This window comes from Aegilops tauschii, chromosome 5, assembly GCF_002575655.3.
Source record: "Aegilops tauschii subsp. strangulata cultivar AL8/78 chromosome 5, Aet v6.0, whole genome shotgun sequence".
In the NCBI taxonomy this organism is placed as follows: Eukaryota; Viridiplantae; Streptophyta; class Magnoliopsida; order Poales; family Poaceae; genus Aegilops; species Aegilops tauschii.
In genome coordinates this window covers 97808362-97830025 of record NC_053039.3, presented here as the reverse complement: position 1 = coordinate 97830025, position 21664 = coordinate 97808362, and positions in this window count along the sequence as shown.

Sequence of the window (21664 nt, the reverse complement as noted above, 5' to 3'; positions counted from 1 at the left end):
CTACATGGTATTTGAGAAACGGATGACCGAGACACAGTCTTTCAGAAGCATTAACTCTTTCGATGGGTAGACCGTACCACCTACATCCCCTACATCTGCTAGTCTACCACTGAAAAAGGTCACACAACATACTCAACTATGCCAGAGCCCATAATGGCTTGTGGCTGCACACGGAAGTTTCTAGCATGAATAATCTCATGATCCCTTTGAGCCTGGGTGGCAGTCCATAGGAGAATCACACGGTACCCCGGGATTTCCAAAAATACAGGCAATCACTGGATTCCCCAGGTGCCTCAATCCACCCAGATGTGTATTAAAGTTTCCACCTTAAGTTAACCATTAATTAAGAATGCTCACATCTGTCATGAGTACACTCAAACCCAATCCACATCTACGAGCATAACATAGCAGTATAAGCAACGTAGAAGTAACTCCCATAGGTTTGATAATAAACAGGTGAATAGGTACGACCTCATCTACTTCCCAAACCCACAAATTAAATTAGATCCTAACCATGCAAGTGTTTGGGGATTGATCTAATGTAATAAAACTGGGTAGTAAAGAGGTATGATCAAAGTGTTACTTGCCTTGCTGATGATCCGCGAAACCTAGAGACTCGTAGTAGCACGCTTCGCACTCCGGGTACTCTATCGCAAATAAACAAGCATACAATAAGCAATCAAGCAAGGGCACGGGTAAAACTCAAATAAGAGATCTAACCAGAAAGTTCAACTTAAGAACTCCAGTTTGCAAAAAAAATCAAATCAAACGAAGCAACAAAACTCAAACGGCGAGGGAAACAAGCTTCATTTACTAATCTGGACTAAAGTCAAATTTTACAATAGCAAAATCTTGTTTAAGTTGGTTAAACAGAAATAGGGTTTCGAGACGAAACTCCAGGCGCTTGAATCGCCTGATTCCGATAAATGAGCGAAAAGTTATACTAGAACGAAAATCGGATCAGAAATCGCGATCGAAAATAATCGCGGAAAATCCGAGAAAAAGAAAAACTGACGAACAGGCTAACGAACGAACGTTCGCTGTCTGCGGCTAAACGGTGAAAATCGTTCGTTAAAACGAACGTACGAACGAACGTTCGCTAAATAACTAAACCGAAAAAAATAAAACCGATCTAACGAAATAAAAAAACCCGGGTTTTACCGAAGAAAACCGACCGGTCAAACGACGGTCAACGGCGAATAGTTCCGGCGGCGCGGCGGCGGCAGGTCCGGCGACGGTGGGCGGCGGCGGCTACAGGCGGCGGCGGCTAGGGTTTGGCGCGGGGTGGGCTGGAGGCGGTGGTGGGTTGCGGGGCTGGGGGCTGCGGCTTATAAAGGGGGGGCTGGGAGGAGTCCGGGCCGGATACGGCCCGTAGGTCGGTTCCCCTTTTTTTTTAAATAATCCCGCTTGGAAAAACGAATAAAAGAAATACTAAACGGACTCCAAAAATCCCGAAATAAATTTTCCCCGTCCTCTAAAAATATGCCGGACAAGGTGAACATTTATTTGGGCCTAATATGCAATTTTGAAAAACGCATTTTTCCTAATTCAAATAAAATAGCGATAAAACTCCGAATAAAAATCTTATTTGATTTTAATATTAAATCTCCAATATTTCTTTATTTTTGAGGAAGTCATTTTATCCTCTCTCTTTTATTTTAATAAAAGAAATATTCGAAGAGAAAATACTTAAAATCAAACGATCTTTTTTTCAAAATTCGAGAAAAACTCGAATATGAAAATAACGAAATCCCCAACTCTCTCTGTGGGTCCTTGAGTTGCGTAGAATTTCTAGGATCAAACCAAAATGCAATAAAAATATGATATGCAATGATGATCTAATATATAACATTCCAAATTGAAAATTTGGGATGTTACAAACCTACCCCTAGAAAATAGGTGAGAGTGATCCTTCCGTAGGTCTTCCTCTCGTTCCCAGGTGGCTTCATCCTCGGTATGGTGACTCCACTGAATTTTGCAGAACTTGATTACTTTGCTGCGTGTAACTTGGCTGGCAAACTCGAGTATCTTGACTGGTTTCTCCTCATATGTCAAGTCACTATCCAACTGTATCGCTTCCAGTGGTACTGTATCTCTCAGAGGAATATCAGCCATCTCTGCGTTGCACTTCTTCAACTGAGAAACGTGGAACACATCGTGAACTCCTGACAATCCTTCGGGTAATTACAACTTGTAAGCAACTTCTCCCATACAATCCAAAACTTTGTATGGTCCCACAAAACGTGGTGCTAACTTCCCCTTAACTCCAAAACGCTTCACTCCTCGAAGTGGGGATACACAAAGATACACTCTGTCTCCGACTTTGTAAACTGTCTCCTTGCGTTTAGAATCCGCATAACTCTTCTGCCTGGACTGGGCTACCTTGAGTATATCGCGAATTAGCTTAACCTTCTCTTCAGACTCTTTAATCAAATCTGGTCCAAACAACTATCGGTCTCCAACTTCGTCCCACAACAACGGTGTTCTGCACCTCCTTCCGTACAGTGCTTCGAAAGGGGCCATCTTCAAACTGGCTTGATAGTTGTTGTTGTAAGAGAACTCTTCATACGGCAAATTATCGTCCCAACTAGATCCATAGTCTAGCGCACAAGCTCTCAACATGTCCTCCAGAATCTGATTGACTCTTTCAGTCTGTCCATCCGTCTGCGGGTGAAAAGTTGTACTGAACTCAAGCCTGGTTCCCAAAGTTTCATGCAACTGATTCCAAAACTTTGAGGTGAACTGGGTTCCTCTATCTGATACAATGGTCCTTGGAACTCCATGCAGACATACGATCCTGGTCATGTATATCTTTGCCAACTTAGCACTGGTGTAAGTGGTCTTTACTGGGATGAAATGAGCTACTTTCGTCAAACGATTGACTACAACCCATATCGAGTCATAGCCTGAACGAGTCCTGGGTAATCCCGTGATAAAGTCCATGCCTAGTTTGTCCCACTTCCATTCGGGTATCGGCAATGATTGTAGCAATCCTGCTGGCTTCTGATGCTCTGCCTTCACTCTCTGACATACATCACAAACTGCTACATACTCTGCAATATCCTTCTTCATTCCAGTCCACCAGAAACTATCCTTCAAATCCAGATACATCTTGGTATTTCCTGGGTGAATCGAATATGGTGAATCATGGGCCTCTTGCAGAATCAACTTCCTGATCTCCTGATCATTTGGCACATATACGCGGTCCTCAAACCATAAGGTATCGTGCTCATCCTCACGAAATCCTTTAGCCTTTCCTTTACTCATTCTTTCCTTTATTTTGGCTATCTCCTTGTCCGTCTTCTGAGCTTCTCTGATCTTATCCATCAAGGTAGATTGAATCTCCAATGCTGCTACATAACCTCTCGGAACTATTTCCAAACATAGCTCACGAAGGTCTTCTACTAACTCCTTGGGTAACTCTCCGGTCATGAGTGTATTGACATGACTTTTGCGGCTCAACGCATCGGCTACTACGTTAGCCTTTCCGGGATGATAATGCAATCTCGTATCGTAATCCTTAATGAGCTCTAACCATCTCCTTTGTCTGAGATCAACTCCTTCTGCGTGAAGATATACTTCAAACTCTTATGATCCGTGTATACCTCACAATGGTTTCCGATGAGAAAATGTCTCCAAATCTTCAACGCATGCACTACGGCTGCTAACTCCAAATCATGCGTAACATAATTTAACTCATGGGGTTTAAGCTGTCGTGAGGCATATGAAACAACTCTCCCCTCCTGCATAAGTACGGCTCCAAGTCCTCGACGAGAATCGTCGCAATACACTTCGTAATCCTTGCGTTGATCTGGCAGAATCAACACTGGTGATGTAACCAAACGTTTCTTCAACTCCTGAAAACTGGCCTCACATTCCTCAGTCCATTTGAACTTGGTGTCCTTCTTTAACAACTCCGTCATAGGCTTTGCAATCTTTGAGAAATTCTCAATGAACCTCCGGTAGTATCCTGCGAGTCCAAGAAAACTCCGGATCTCTCCAACTGACGTGGGTGACTCCCAATTTGTCACTGTGACAACTTTGCTGTGGTCTACCGCTATTCCTTCTCCAGATATAACATGTCCAAGGAATCCGACTTCCTTCAGCCAAAACTCACACTTGCTGAACTTGGCGTATAGCTGACATTCTCTGAGCTTCCCAAGTACTAAACGCAAATGCTCTTTATGTTCCTCTTCGTTCTTCGAGTAGACCAAAATATCATCAATGAACACCACGACGAACTTATCCAAAAACTCCATAAACACTTTGTTCATCATGTTCATAAATTAGGCAGGTGCATTAGTTAGGCCAAATGACATAACGGTATACTCGTATAGCCCGTACCTCATGGTAAAAGCTGTCTTAGGTATATCCTGCTCTCGAATCTTCAGCTGGTGGTACCCTGATCGCAGATCGATCTTAGAAAACACTTTAGCTCCTTGCAGCTGATCAAACAAATCATTGATCATCGGTAGTGGGTACTTGTTCTTGATCGTCACCTCATTCAATCCTCGATAATCAACAACCATCCTTAACGATCCATCCTTCTTCTCCACTAGAAGTACTGGGGATCCCAGGTGACGAACTTGGGCGAATATAACCTTTATCCAGTAACTCCTTAATCTGCTTCTTAATTTTCTCCAAATCCTTTGCGGGCATTATGTACGGTCTCTTATATTGGCCCTGTGCCTATTACTGCATCGGGTTGGGCTTCAACCTCCTCCACGTTAACGTGGTTCACTTGTCCCCTGGTGAAAGGGTTGGGCTTCTTCCCAGAGCTTTCATTGCCGTTTCCATTCTTAGCTTCAGGACATTCATTGGCGTAATGTCCAGTCTTCTGGCACTTGTAGCAAGTAACGTGGCTTAGGTCTTTCTTGGCGGGTGTTGCCGGGTTGGAACGGTTCTGTCCGCTGCTTCCTCCATTACCATTCCTGTTCTTGGATCCATTATGGTGGTGCGAACTTCCTCCATTGTGAGTGTGGCCTCCATGGTTATGGACAAGTCCTCCCGAGTTCGGGGTGAAACGAGGTCTCTGTTGTGCTCCAGAATTGTACTTCCCTTGTCCATACTTTCTCTTGCGGCTGTCAATCTGCTGCTGCTTCCCTTCAAGCATGAGAGCTCTATCTACCAACTCCTAGTAGTTATTGAAATTTTCCACCATCAACTGCATGCTCAGCTCATCATTCAGTCCTTCCAGGAACTTCTCCTGCTTAGTTGCATCCGTAGTGACGTCATCTGGGGCATAACGTGCTAGCTTACTAAAGTCATCCACATACTGGCCAACGGTGCGCCCTCCTTGGCGTAAGTTGCGAAACTCACGCTTCTTCATGGCCATAGCTCCTGTTGATATATGGGCAGTGCGAAAAGCCTGCTGAAACTGATCCCATGTCACCGTGTCAATGGGGTAAGTGACTATGAAATTCTCCCACCATGATGCTGCGGGTCCACCAAGCTGATGTGCGGCAAAATGCACTCTCTCCGCATCTGTGCATCCTGCAGTAGTCAACTCCCTTTCAATCTTGTGGATCCAATCATCTGCAACAATCGGCTCGGTGCTACTGGAGAACACCGGCGGATTCAGCCTAAGAAAACGGGCTAAGTGATCAACTGGTGGTGGGTTGTTGTTGTTGTTGTTGTTGTTGTTGTTGTTGTTGTTGTTCCCCTGATTCTGATTCTGGAATAGTATCTGCATCAATGCATTCTGCTGCTGGATCAATTGAGTGAGCTCCGGTGGGAAAGCAAATCCATTGTCGCGTCTCGGAGGCATCTGCTGGGTTTAGAAAAGATGAGAAAACAGAGTAGAATGAGGTCTAGGGGGAAAACACTACCCATATGCACATGAGACAAACACAAACATATCACTCAATCAATCAAACAAGGGCATACAATCGGTTTAGAACTATCGTTACAAAAGTGCTCGGACTATACTATATACATGGTGGAATACTACTACTGATATGGTGGTCGACTAGAAAAATTGATCGGTCGAAGACTCCAGGATATCTGCTCCAGCTTCATCAACATAGTCATCATCGCTATCATCGGGATCCGAGTCGGTGTCGTCGATGATGATGTAGTTCTCCGGGCAAGTGGAACCGTCATCTCCTCCTCCTGGCGTAGGGTCTTCCATGAAAACTCCTAGCTTCCTTGTCAGGTCATCATTCTTTTCCACTAGTACGATGATTTCCTCCATATAATCCTCGCGAGTAGCCTTGAGTTCTTCCTCCAGTTCCGCGATCCTTGTCATCGCCTTCTTCAAATCTGTCATGCCTGCGCACATCTGGTTCTCCTGGTGTCGAATGTGCTAGTTTAACTCTTGGATGAAAGCTGCAATCGATCTATCCTTCCTGGTGCTGCTCATCTCCCATTGCTCATCTCGGCGCCCACAAATCTGGTAGATTGTATCCTTGAGATCATTGTGGTAAACTTCTCCAATGCGTCCCATGGTAATGTGAGCTGCCATACTCTTTCCTAGACTCCAGGTTGGTGCATCAAAGGAAAACTCTATGGGCTCAGTGACTGGCGTGAATGTCCTTCCTGGAACATGAACTTGAATCATCCAGCACTCCTCTTCTGGTAAAGTGGCATTGTAAGTCCCTGTGAAGCTTGGTATTCCCATGTTCAGGTACCTAGTAACTTCCTTCAAGTGGCGTCCAAAAGGGGTGTCTTCATCCGGTTGCGTGAACTTGATCCTTGCGTCCGCCATCCTAAAGAGTAGAAAATGAAGAGGAGTCAGAAATGAGAAGAGAGTAGTGATCTAGGGCTTTAGCTTAGTGGTCGTGTCCTACAGTCAGCATGTGCTCTGATACCATCTTGTAGCGACCAGACCTCAAACAGTCTGATCTCTGTGCATCAGTGTCATCCCTGGATCGGTAATGCTGACACGCACAGTACTTGAAGGATTTATAACAGAGTAGCAATCAAACACTTGTTACATCGAATGTCTCAAAAGAGAACTTATCACAAAATAATATGGCTTAAGGCCATCTAAAACGATAACAGCGGAAAGCTTGGAAGATAAAGTGAGTCCATCAACTCCAACGGCATCACTGAGTGAAAGACCACGACCTAAGGCTCCTTACTCGTCATCTGAAAAGTCTGTAACATGATACGTTGCAGCCCGAAAATGGGTCAGCACATGGAATATGATGGCAATGTAACACAAGAGAGTAGTAAACATAATAAAGCTATCACTACATGCATATATGGCTGGTGGAGGCTGTATGGTTAATATGTTTTGCGAAAAGCCAATTTTTTCCTACAACAAAAGGAATATATTTTATTTAACTATCATGGTGGTTGTTAAACATCGAGAATGGTAAACCCCATCTCAATCCCAATTAAAAAGTAATTAAATAACCCAATCATTATTTATAATTAAGAGTGATGAGATCCACATGATAATCCAAGAACCAGATACTCAAGATGTCCATAACCGGGGACATGGCTAACCATGATTAGTTTGTACACTCTGCAGAGATTTGCGCACTTTTCCCCACAAGACTCGATCTCCTCCGTTGGATTTCTCACACTACATGGTGTTTGAGAAACGGATGACCGAGACACAGTCTTTCAGAAGCATTAACTCTTTCGATGGGTAGACCGTACCACCTACATCCCCTACATCTGCTAGTCTACCACTGAAAAAGGTCACACAAAATACTTAACTATGCCAGAGCCCATAATGGCTTGTGGCTGCACACAAAAGTTTCTAGCATGAATAATCTCATGATCCCTTTGAGCCTGGGTGGCAGTCCATAGGAGAATCACACGATACCCCGGGATTTCCAAAAATACAGGCAATCACTGGATTCCCCAGGTGCCTCAATCCACCCAGATGTGTATTAAAGTTGCCACCTTAAGTTAACCATTAATTAAGAATGCTCACATCTGTCATGAGTACACTCAAACCCAATCCACGTCTACGAGCATAACATAGCAGTATAAGCAACGTAGAAGTAACTCCCATAGGTTTGATAATAACAGGTTAATATGTACTACCTCATCTACTTCCCAAACCCACAAATTAAATTAGATCCTAACGATGCAAGTGTTTGGGGATTGATCTAATGCAATAAAACTGGGTAGTAAAGAGGTATGATCAAAGTGTTACTTGCCTTGCTGATGATCCGCGAAACCTAGAGACTCGTAGTAGCACGCTTCGCACTCCGGGTACTCTATCGCAAATAAACAAGCATAAAATAAGCAATCAAGCAAGGGCACGGGTAAAACTCAAATAAGATATCAAACCAGAAAGTTCAACTTAAGAACTCCGGTTTGCAAAAAAAATCAAATCAAACGAAGCAACAAAACTCAAACGGCGAAGGAAACAAGCTTCGTTTACTAATCTGGACTAAGTCAAATTTTACAGTAGTAAAATCTTGTTTAAGTTGGTTAAATAGAAAGAGTGTTTCGAGATGAAACTCTAGGCGCTCGAATCGTCTGATTCCGATAAACGAGCGAAAAGTTATACTAGAACGAAAATCGGATCAGAAATCGCGATCGAAAATAATCGCGGAAAATCCGAAAAAAAGAAAAACTGACGAACAGGCTAACGAACGAACGTTCGTTGTCTGCGGCTAAACAGTGAAAACCGTTCGTTAAAACGAACGTACGAATGGACGTTCGCTAAATAACTAAACCAAAAAAGTAAACCGATCTAACGAAATAAAAAAACCGGGTTTTACCGAAGAAAACCGACCAGTCAAACGACGGTCAACGGCGACTAGATCTGGCGGCGCGGCGGCAGGCGGTGGCGGTGGGCGGCGGCGGCTAGGGTTTGGCGCGGGGTGGGCTGGAGGCGGCGGTGGGCTGCAGGGCTGGGGGGCTGCGGCTTATAAAAGGGGGGCCTAGGAGGAGTCCGGGCCGGATACGGCCTGTAGGTCGGTTCCCCCTTTTTTAAAATAAATAAATAAATAATCCTGCTTGGAAAAACGAATAAAAGAAATACTAAACGGACTCCAAATATCCCGAAATAAATTTTCCCTGTCCTCTAAACATGTGCCGGACAAGGTGAACATTTATTTGGGCCTAATATGCAATTTTGAAAAACGCATTTTTTTTCCTAATTCAAATAAAATAGCGATAAAACTCCGAATAAAAATCTTATTTGATTTTAATATTAAATCTCCAATATTTCTTTATTTTTGGGGAAGTCATTTTATCCTTTCTCTTTTATTTTAATAAAAGAAATATTCGAAGAGAAAATACTTAAAATCAAACGATCTTTTTTTCAAAATTCGAGAAAAACTCGAATATGAAAATAACGAAATCCCCAACTCTCTCTGTGGGTCCTTGAGTTGCGTAGAATTTCTAGGATCAAACCAAAATGCAATAAAAATATGATATGCAATGATGATCTAATGTATAACATTCCAAATTTGGGATGTTACAATCTCCTCGGCGGCGCAAGACATGGTGCCGAAGTGGAGTTGGAGGAGCCGTAAAATCCTCCACTCTCACCGGACAATCTTGGTGGCGGTGTCACTTACGGTGGCGTTGGCAGCGGCGAATAGCTCGGTACAGGTTTGGTGCTGGGGTGTGGTTGTTGGAACACACCGTTCCAACAGTAAAATCCCACCTCCCACCCAGATCCGGTGTACTTCCGGCGGCGCGGCGACGGCGGCGGTGCAGGCGGCGGCAGGATCTACGGCCAAGGTCGGGTTGCAGCAAGTGTTGTGGTAAAATTCCTCCCTTCGCCTGACGATCTTCTGCAGTGAGGTTACTTGGCTCCTTGCCAGTTTTAAAAACCCTCTCTGCATTACTCCTTCAAGATGATTGGCCCTTCGGAATCGTCCTCAACCAACAACCTGGAGCTGCAGTCCTTACAGCTTGATGTCCAAACACTGCAGAAAAATCGAAAGCAAGACAGACATGACTTTGAGGATTTCAGGGACCACGTGCAAGACAATTTCCAGTCCATGTAGAAAACTTTAGGGGAACTACAGGGCACACTTAACAAATTCATCTCTGGTTTCCCAAGCCAAGAGAAATCCCACCCAATCCCCAAGAAGTACCTCAGGGCAGTGACCAAAATCATACACCGCAAGGCCCAGTGCATAGGCCAGTCGATGGCCTCCAAACCCCTCCTACTGCAGGCTCTGTAACCTTGGTGGACAAGCAAACTGGAAAGGAACTCAATTTGGATGGCAGCAACAAAATCCCTTACAGGCACCCCCACTTTGCTGAAAACAAACTTCCTCCACCTGATGCAAGAGCAACTACTGCAATTCCTCAAGGAGGAAACATGCAACAAATCATTCAGATAGAACAGGAGCAAGGTGAGGAGTAGGCTCAGCAGCCAGCGGGCAGAGGGGGCACTGTACAGAGAGACCAAGTCCAAGACAACAGAAGACTTATAACTCTGGTGAAACCTGCTAAGTATAGCATACCAGAGGTTGATGGCAGTGGAACTGACTCATGGATACAAACCATTGAAATGTACTTTGAAGCTGCTAGGACACTACTGGAGCAGAAAACCGAAATTGATGTAACTTACTTAAAGGGACCAGCAATGGAGTGGTGGAGAGGAACTGGAATTATAGCCAATACATTACCTTGGTACAGGTTTTGTAGGCTTATTGGGGACAGGTTTTCAGAAACCTCAGTGTGTGACAATGTCAGAACTTTTCATGCCCTCAACCAGACTGGTTTTGTTAATGACTATGTGCTCAAATTTGAACAGTCCATGAACTTGCTCGGAAGGGACAACGCTGCATTACGTGCTGATTACTACAAAGCAAGTTTCATTGCTGGTCTGAGTGATACTATCCAACATTATGTTCAATGTCATGAACTAGCTGACTTACAAAAAGCTATTTGGTTGGCCAGAAGGATGGAACAAGCCCAGCCTAGCAAGAAAACACCAGTGGCCTATATTAATCGGCCTGTTAGGAGGCAGGTTCAGTTTGACCCAGGAAAGAACCCTCCTAACAACACACCTGCTGTCATTCAACAAGCCAGAATGAAAGGAATTTGCTACAAGTGGAAAGTGAAGGAAATATGCCCTAGAGGCAATAATAAAGTTATTATTTATTTCCTTATTTCATGATAAATGTTTATTATTCATGCTAGAATTGTATTAACCGGAAACATAATACATGTGTGAATACATAGACAAACATAGTGTCACTAGTATGCCTCTACTTGACTAGCTCGTTAATCAAAGATGGTTAAGTTTCCTAACCATAGACATGAGTTGTCATTTGATTAACGGGATCACATCATTAGGAGAATGATGTGATTGACTTGACCCATTCCTTTAGCTTAGCACTTGATCGTTTAGTATGTTGCTATTGCTTTCTTCATGACTTATACATGTTCCAATGACTATGAGATTATGCAACTCCCGTTTACCAGAGGAACACTTTGTGTGCTACCAAACGTCACAACGTAACTGGGTGATTATAAAGGTACTCTACAGGTGTCTCCGAAGCTACTTGTTGGGTTGGCGTATTTCGAGATTAGGATTTTTCACTCCAATTGTCGGAGAGGTATCTCTGGGCCCTCTCGGTAATGCACATCACTATAAGCCTTGCAAGCATTGTAACTAATGAGTTAGTTGCGGGATGATGTATTACGGAACGAGTAAAGAGACTTGCCGGTAACGAGATTGAACTAGGTATTGAGATACCGACGATCAAATCTCGGGCAAGTAACATACCGATGACAAAGGGAACAACGTATGTTGTTATGCGGTTTGACCGATAAAGATCTTCGTAGAACATGTAGGAGCCAATATGAGCATCCAGGTTCCGCTATTGGTTATTGACCGGAGACATGTCTCGGTCATGTCTACATAGTCCTCGAACCCGTAGGGTCCGCACGCTTAAAGTTAGATGACGATCGATATTATGAGTTTTGTGTTTTGATGTACCGAAGGTAGTTCGGAGTCCTGGATATGATCACGGACATGACGAGGAGTCTCGAAATGATCAAGACATACAGACCAATATATTGGACGACTATGTTCAGACACCGGAATGGTTTCGGGGAGTTTCGGACATATACCGGAGTACCGGGGGGTTTTAATGGGCCAAGATGGGCCTGCTACATCTTGAGCACTGCGTTGGTTTCCCTTGAAGAGGAGAGGGTGATGCACTAAAGTAGCGTAAGTATTTCCCTCAGTTTTTGAGAACCAAGGTAGGAGGCCACGCTCAAGTCCCTCGCACCTACACAAACAAATAAAAACCTCGCAACCAACGCAATAAAGGGGTTGTCAATCCCTTCACGGTCACTTACGAAAGTGAGATCTGGTTGATATGATAAGATAATATTTTTGATATTTTTATAATAAAGATGCAAAGTAAAATAAAAGGCAATAAAAATAGCTAAGTGTTGGAAGATTAATATGATGGAAAATAGACCTGGGGGCCATAGGTTTCACTAGTGGCTTCTCTCAAGAGCATAAGTATTACGGTGGGTGAACAAATTACTGTTGAGAAATTGATAGAATTGAGCATAGTTATGAGAATATCTAGGTATGATCATGTATATAGGCATCACGTCCGCGACAAGTAGACCGACTCCTGCCTGCATCTACTACTATTACTCCACACATCGACCGCTATCCAGCATGCATCTAGAGTATTAAGTTCAAAAGAACAGAGTAACGCTTTAAGTAAGATGACATGATGTAGAGGGATAAACTCATGCAATATGATATAAACCCCATCTTGTTATCCTCGATGGCAACAATACAATACGTGCCTTGCTGCCCCTGCTGTCACTGGGAAAGGACACCGCAAGATTGAACCCAAAGCTAAGCACTTCTCCCATTGCAAGAAAGATCAATCTAGTAGGCCAAACCAAACTGATAATTCGAAGAGACTTGCAAAGATAACCAATCATACATAAAAGAATTCAGAGAAGATCCAAATATTGTTCATAGATAAACTTGATCATAAACCCACAATTCATCGGTCTCAACAAACACACCGCAAAAGAAGATTACATCGAATAGATCTCCACGAGAATCGTGGAGAACTTTGTATTGAGATCCAAAGAGAGAGAAGAAGCCATCTAGCTAATAACTATGGACCCGAAGGTCTGAGGTAAACTACTCACACATCATCGGAGAGGCTATGGTGTTGATGTAGAAGCCCTCCGTGATCAATGCCCCCTCCGGCAGGACGCCGGAAAAGGCCCCAAGATGGGATCTCACGGGTACAGAAGGTTGCGGCGGTGGAATTAGGTTTTCGTGGATGCTTCTGTTGGTTTGGGGGTACGTAGGTATATATAGGAGGAAGAAGTACGTCGGTGGAGCAACGTGGGCCCCATGAGGGTGGAGGGCGCACCCAGGGGGGTAGGCGCGCCCCCCTACCTCGTGCTCTCCTGGATGCTTTCTTGACACTACTAAGAAAAGGGCTGTAGATAATATGGACACTAATGGCGCACCAGACATGCGGTGCGCCACTACTATATAGCAGTGGTGCACCGTGTGTTGGTGCGCCATTAGTGTGATAGACACTAATGGCGCACCACAACCATGGTGTGCCACTACTAACAATTTTTTTCTTTTTTCCAAAAATACTAATGGCGCACCGGGGCACAGTGCGCCATTACTAGTTTTAACTAGTAATGGCGCACCAGTCACCCCGTGCGCCACTACTATCATTTTTTGTTTTTTGTTTGCAAAACTACTAATGGCGCACCGCCAGCTGGTGCGCCATTAGTAACCAGGGTTACTAATGGCACATTTGTGGGTGGTGCGCCATTAGTAACCTGGGACCAGCTAGATATTTTGGACAGCCACCTACACACTCACTTTCCCCACTTCATTCTCTCCACCTCCTCCTCCAAGCTTGTCTCGGCTGCCTCCTCCTCCTCACCTCATTTGCACCATAGATTCATCCAAATTAAGTGGTTAAATTACCTTTTTTTGATAGGTAAGTAAGGGGAAAGCTTTCTTTATGTTGTAGATCTACTTTTTTCTCCCTCCAACAACGTGCACATGCACTTTTTATGGCCTAGCTAGATCTATGTATGTTTGTGGTGTTGCATATATGTTTGTGTTTGCAGGTACCGGTATTTGAAATGTGATAGTTGCCAATATTTTGGCGGAATGTTGATTCATTTCCGTTTCGGCGAGAATTTTGGCACTATGCATTCTTTTTGGTCCTATTTTTAGGCAAAGTCATGCCAAATTTTTTCTTGGTTCTAAAATATCGTTTTGCTCTACCCCGCAGGCGACCATGGTCCGCACGATGACCGAAGGCATCGTGAATAGGTTTTTGAGCTCTGCGAAGGCCGAGATGCTTCAAAAGAACGAGACGGAGATAAGATGTCCGTGTCGAAGATGCAAGCTGAGGAGCCTTATGGACCCGGATTCCGTACAGGTGCGGGACCACCTGCTCTTGCGTGGTTTCATGGATGGCTATCGGTGGCAAGGTGATGAAGATGATTATGAAGTCGTCCATGCGGGCCGGTCAAGAAATGAGGAAGGGCAGCAAGACAACCGCGGCGAGGGCGGGCGAGAAGACGAAGAATCTCCAGGACATGATCACGAAGTAGATGCAGTACACAGTCATCATGTAGAAGATGCCGGACATGATGATGAGGAAGATGTCGGAGCAGACGAAGGGCATGATCATGAAGATGAAGATGCCGGAGCAGACGACGATGGACCGTCGATGGGCTGGGTGCAGGACCCTCATATTCAAGAGCTGCTTCTCAAGCAGAGAGATAACGCAAGAGCTGCCGCCCGAGAGAAAGCCAAGCTGGATCAACTGGAGATAGACGCGGTTACTCCATTGTATGAAGGATGCAGGCCCGAGGATACCCGCCTTCATGGCTCTGGAGATGAAGGTAAAACACAAAATGACCGACGCATGCTTCGACGAGAACATGTCATTCTGGCACGAACGTCTTCCCAAGGGGAACAAGTGCCCGACCAGTTTCGAGGAGGCGAAGAAAATCGTGTGTCCTCTGGATTTACCGCACGTGAAATACCATGTGTGCATGAACAATTGCATCATTTATCGAGACGAGCACGCACAGATGGCAGCCAACCGAAGAGGCAACGGAAGGACCGGCACCCGAACATGCTCGGCACCGTCAAGGAGGAATTTACTGAAGTGAACTGCGACGGGGATCCAACGACGCCCAAAGAATTAGTCAAGGGGTACTCGGTTCAGCTCGGGTGCATTCTCCGGAGCACCGTCTCGATCAACACCGAGAACCTAAGGCATAAGGACCGAGGGAATTTGCACAACCTCCTCTTCACGAAGCTGCACGAACGATACAAGTTCCCCGCTGACTTTGCAAACACACGCCTCTCAGGGAATAAAGTGAACAGTGCCGCCCTCACGAAGATGAGCACGGCCCTGTCTACTTGGAGAAGCGCGGTGAAGAGAATGATTAACAAAGGTGATAGTTATGAGAAGATCAAGGCGAAAAATCCTTCGATCGGCGAAGATGACTACAAGGAGTTCAAGATCAAGTGCGAGAGCGGCGCATCCGAGGAATCAAGTCAGTGGGGGAAAGAGATGCGGGACTTGAACTTAGGGGTCCACAAACTCGGTCTCGGCGGTTACAGAGTGACGGAACCTATATGGGACAAGGAGGACGCGGAGCGTGCCGAGCAAGGCCTACCGCCTCGCTTCGAGAAATACCGTGAGAAGCAGACCAGGAACTATGTCAGGGCCCGGTACAAGGAGGACCCGGTAACAAAGGAGCTTACCACGGATCCGAAGACCAAGGCGCTTGAGCATGTTCTGGTAAGGAATACACCCCCGCGTAATTAGCTCCATATGGTTGCATTGTAATTAATGAAGCCAAATTTCTAAATGGTTCACATTCCTTTCGCAGGAGACTGAAAGCTGTAGCGCGGGGTCGTCTTAGAGCTTCCCTTGGGACAACACTCTAAATAGGGCGTTGAACATAATGAAAAACAAGGATAAGCTCAGTAAGCCGTCGTCAGCTGGTCGTGTGGCCGGCAAAGGCTTGTCCACAAAATGGTCGTCATACTATAACGCTGGTGGGCGAAAGGAGAAAAAGACCAGCTCGGAAAGCCAGTCGCGCGAGGTTCAAGAACTCAAGGCACAAGTGGCGTGGATTCCGGAGATTGTCCAAGAGCAAGTGCAACAACAACTGGGAACGACGCTCACCGCCATTGTGCCTAACTTGATTCAGGGGTTGCAGACGTGGATTGCGGGCGGCCAACAGGGGCCACCTCCGGTTCCCAGCTTCACGGCCAGCAACTCGCACAACGCGCAGGCGGCGCCATTGGTGTCTCCGGCGGAGGCGGTATTGGTGTCTCCGGCGCCGGCACGGGCATTGGAGCTTAATGCACCCGGGTGTACGCCGGCCGGCACCTCGGCAGCAAGCGGCCCCTCCGTCAGTTGCACGCCCGCCGTTGGCGGTGCCTCGACATTAGCTGAGCTCGACGCCATCACGGTAACTAAGCCTCTCGGCCGATGACTTCATCTCCTTGCCTTTGACTGGGCATCCCTGACGCCCTACATGTTTTCGTAGGGCACCGCCGACGTTCCATGCACTCTCCTACACTTCATGGGCGGCGAGTTGATCGATGTCGCCAAGGGCAGAATCGTTCAACCGGGCAACCCCGTGTTCCACGGTAATCTGATGCCACCCACCGTGTATAGGGTTGAACTGGTTCAGGTGCTGCCAGGCTGCGACGAGTTGTTACCTCCGATTCGACCCACTGGGGCCGACGAAGATGATGTGATGACCCTCAGCGCCTGCGTAAGCTGGCCCCTGCTTTGGCCGAAGAGCCAGATTCGTTTGGGGGCGGGGGACACCACCCCACAGACAACACCGCCAGTCGTGCCGGCGCCAAGCCATGGCAAGACCGCCGCAACGCTACCGGACATGCCGGACATCCCTATGGCACAGGATCCGGACATGCATATGGCACAGGATCCGGATGACGACGACAACGACGAAGGTACATTTACCAACGTTGATAAGTACTTTGCCGAACATGGGTACGGTGACGAATTCTTCGGGCCTCCTTCTCAAGAACCCAACCCTGAAAAAGACGACCGCGATCCAGCTGGTACCGCGGAGAAACCCAAGTGCAACAGGCGTCGTCTGGCGTTCAGTTCTCAGGAGACGCCTCCAGCTACCGCCTTCACCGAGCCTCAGATAGCCGAGGTGCGGAATATTATCAGCCCCAACACACTCAAGAAGGCGGTCTCTGAGCAGAACTCGATCCCATTACAGCAGATGAGGAAGAAGGGACGGAAACGAAAGAATAACAAGGGCGGTGCGAGCCAGCCGGCACCGAGTACGATCCGTGCTCAGGACGGGCCACCTTCACCTAAGGATATCTCGAGGAGGGTGCATGTGGCGGGTAGGCTGATGCTACCGACTAATCTGCTCAATGCTGCAACCGGTGCTATGCGGAGTCTGCATGACAGTGTTCTTTCTTTGGAGAAGCGGCGTCTCTCTGAGAATGATGTGGCATACCCGGTTTTCGTGGCCAAGGTGCCAGAGGGCAAGGGCTTTGTGGATAGCGCCATCGGGGGTACGATCGTCCTGCGGTTTGATGACATCTTCGCTATGTTTAACCTTCATCCGCTGCACTACACCTTCGTTCGGCTATTTTCGCTGAGTATGGAGATGCGGATCATTAGAGACAAGACCCCGGACATCGTGATAGTCGACCCCTTCTACATGCGTGCCAAGATCTTGGGCAGCGCTGCGGACCGGCAAGTCGCGAGTTCATACCTCGAAGGCGTCATTCTGGCAAACCCAGATAAGGATAACTTCCTCGTGCCTTAATTTCCCGAGTAAGTCATCCCCTCACCGCCCTGTAACATATGATTTCTTAGATTTTGATCATTCTTTTTTTTCTAACATTCCGTGTTTTGTGCAGTGACACACATTGCACACTCATCCTCTTAAGCCCGAAATATTCCATGGCCACGTATTTCGACCCGGACCGTCAGTCGAAGAAAGACTACACAAATATCAAGAAAGTTCTTGATGATGTTCTCCCCGGCTACGCCAGATCTGGAGGCACCTTCAGCAGGCCAGTTCGTAGGTACGGCAAGCACATCTTCACCAACAATACGACGTTCCCCTGCGTCAAGCAGCCGCCTGGCGGTCAGAAGGATGCCTACTATGCCCTCCATCACATGCGGGCGATCGTACGGGACCATAATCACCTTCTGCTACCAAATAATATCAAAGATTGGCCCGCACGCTTGTCGGCAATCCAGGACGCGGACATCAGACAAGAATTCTTTCGCATCCAGTCGGAGTTTGCGGAAATCATCCATCAAGATGTCCTTCGTACCTCGGGGCAGTTCTATCTCAGACATCAACCGTCCAACAGTGAGATAGAAACAACGCTACAAATGCAGGCTGACAACGCCCGCAATTTCATGACCATCACGAAAGACGGCGGCTTCATCCACGCTTCGGTCCCTGAGTCCAGTCGAAAGTAGTGATGCTATGTAGTTCTGAAATGTCGATTGGCTCATGTTGTAATATTAAACTTTAATGAACTTGTATGTCTCTTTGGTTTGGACAGTCGTTCAACTTATATGTAATCGATGCTATTTATTAGTAGGACCATGAATCGTGCTATTAATGTGTTGCTTTTCTCTTCCGATCCTTTTGTTGCATACTTATATTGCTACTAACGTTTTGTTTGGCTAGTGCATAGAGATGCCATCGTATGTCGTGTACAAGGGTAAGGTTCCCGGAGTCTACGACGACTGGGAGGAGTGTCGGAGACAGGTTCACCGTTTCAGCGGTAACAGTTACAAAGGGTACACCACTAGGGCGGAGGCGGAAGCTAGATACGCGCGCTATCTAGCGGGAGAGAGGAGGGAGCGGAGGAGGAACCGGATGAAGGCCAGTTTCATCGCGATGATGCTAATCGTGATGACCGCAGCTCTCTTCTATGTGATGGTAGTTTAGATGATCGATATCGACTTGTAATGTGAAGACAAACTCGCTACTCGCGGTTTCGAGACTTGTAATGTTCTAACTTTGTTTGGTCTTTTGAATTCGGAGACTAATATGATGAATTGTATTCGGAGACTAATCTTCTATTGTATTCGATAACTCCATACTAGTGGCGCACCACCCAGCACTTTAGTGGCGCGCTGCAAAATGCACACTAGTGGCGCATCACCAACCAGTGCGCCATTAGTAAGCCAGAGCACATGGTTAAATATGGCCCCCTGGGAGGCATACTAATGGCGCACCGTATGGTATACTAATGGCGCACTACCTGGTGCGCCATTAGTAAAAAAAATCTAATGGCGTGATGCTAGTGGCGCACCTGTAGTGCGCCATTAGTAGGCAAAACAGGTGCGCCACTAGCAGGCCTTTTCCTAGTGGTGTGACGTAGGGTCCAAGTCCTCTGGATCACGTTTGTTCCGAAAATCACGTTCCCGAATGTTTCATTCCGTTTGGACTCCGTTTGATATTCTTTTTCTGCGAAACTCTGAAATAGGCAAAAAAAACAGCAATTTGGGCTGGGCCTCCGGTTAATAGGTTAGTCCCAAAAATAATATAAAAGTGTATAGCAAAGCCCATTAATCATCCAAAACAGAATATAATATAGCATGAAGCAGTCAAAAATTATAGATACGTTGGAGACGTATCAAGCATCCCCAAGCTTAATTCCTGCTCGTCCTCGAGTAGGTAAATGATAAAAACAGAACTTTTGAAGCGGAATGCTACTTGGCATAATTTTTGAACGTAACCCTCTTAATTGTGGTATGAATATTCAGATCCGAAGGATTCAAGATAAAAGTTTAATGTTGACATAAAAGCAATGATACTTCAAGCATACTAACTAAGCAATTATGTCTTCTCAAAATAACATGGCCAAAGAAAGTTCATCCCTACAAAATCATATAGTTTAGTCATGCTCCATCTTCGTTACACAAGAATGCTCTCATCATGCACAACCCCGATGACAAGCCAAGCAATTGTTTCATACTTTAGTAATCTCAAACTTTTTCAACCTTCACGCAATACATGAGCGTGAGCCATGGATATAGCACTATGGGTGGAATAGAATATAATGATGGGGGTTATGTGGAGCAGACAAAAAAGGAGAAAGTCTCACATCAACGCGGCTAATCAACGGGCTATGGAGATGCCCATCGATTGATGTTAATGCAAGGAGTAGGGATTTCCATGCAACGGATGCACTAGAGCTATAAATGCATGAAAGCTCAACAAAAGAAACTAAGTGGGTGTGCATCCAACTTGCTTGCTCATGAAGACCTAGGGCATTTGAGGAAGCCCATTGTTGGAATATACAAGCCAAGTTCTATAATGAAAAATTCCCACTAGTATATGAAAGTGACAAAACAAGAGACTCTCTATCATGGTGCTACTTCGAAGCACAAGTGTGGAAAAAAAGGATAGTAGCATTGTCCCTTTTTATTTTCTTTTTTTGGGCCTTCTTTTTTATTTGGCCTTTCTTTTTTTTGGGGGGGGGGCAATGCTCTATGAATGATGATCATTACACTTCTATTTATTTACAACTCAATGATTACAACTCGATACTAGAACAAAGTATGACTCTATATGAATGCCTCCGGCGGTATACTGGGATAGCAATGAATCAAGAGTGACATGTATGAAAAATTATGAACGGTGGCTTTGCCACAAATACGATGTCAACTACATGATCATGCAAAGCAATATGACAATGATGAACGTGTCATGATAAATGGAACGGTGGAAAGTTTCATGGCAATATATCTCGTAATGGCTATGGAAATGCCATAATAGGTAGGTATGGTGGCTGTTTTGAGGAAGATATAAGGAGGTTTATGTGTGAAAGAGCGTATCATATCACGGGGTTTGGATGCACCGGCGAAGTTTGCACCAACTCTCAATGTGAGAAAGGGCAATGCACGGTACCGAAGAGGCTAGCAATGATGGAAGGGTAAGAGTGCGTATTATCCATGGACTCAACATTAGTCATAAAGAACTCACATACTTATTGCAAAAATCTACAAGTCATCAAAAACCAAGCACTACGCGCATGCTCCTAGGGGGATAGATTGGTAGGAAAAGACCATCGCTCGTCCCCGACCGCCACTCATAAGGAAGACAATCAAAGAACACCTCATGTTTCAAATTTGTTACATAACGTTTACCATACGTGCATGCTACGGGACTTGCAAACTTCAACACAAGTATTTCTCAATTTCACAACTAATCAACTAGCACAACTTTACTATCACTACCTCCATATCTCAAAACAATCATCAATCATCAAACTTCTCTTAGTATTCAGCACACTCATAAGAAAGTTTTTTACTAGTCTTGAATACTTAGCATATTAGGATTAATTTTCCTACTTAAGCAAATTACCATGATGTTTAAGACTCTCAAAATAATATAAGTGAAGCATGATAGAATAATAGTTTCTATAAAATAAATCCACCGCCGTGCTCTAAAAGATATAAGTGAAGCACTAGAGCAAAAACTATATAGCTCAAAAGATATAAGTGAAGCGCATAGAGTATTCTAATAAATTCCGAATCATGTGTGTTTCTCTCAAAAGGTGTGTACAGCAAAGATGATTGTGGTAAACTAAAAAGCAAAGACTCAAATCATACAAGACGCTCCAAGCAAAACACTTATCATGTGGTGAATAAAAATATAGCTTCAAGTAAAGTTACCGATGGAAGTAGACGAAAGACGGGATGCCTTCCGGGGC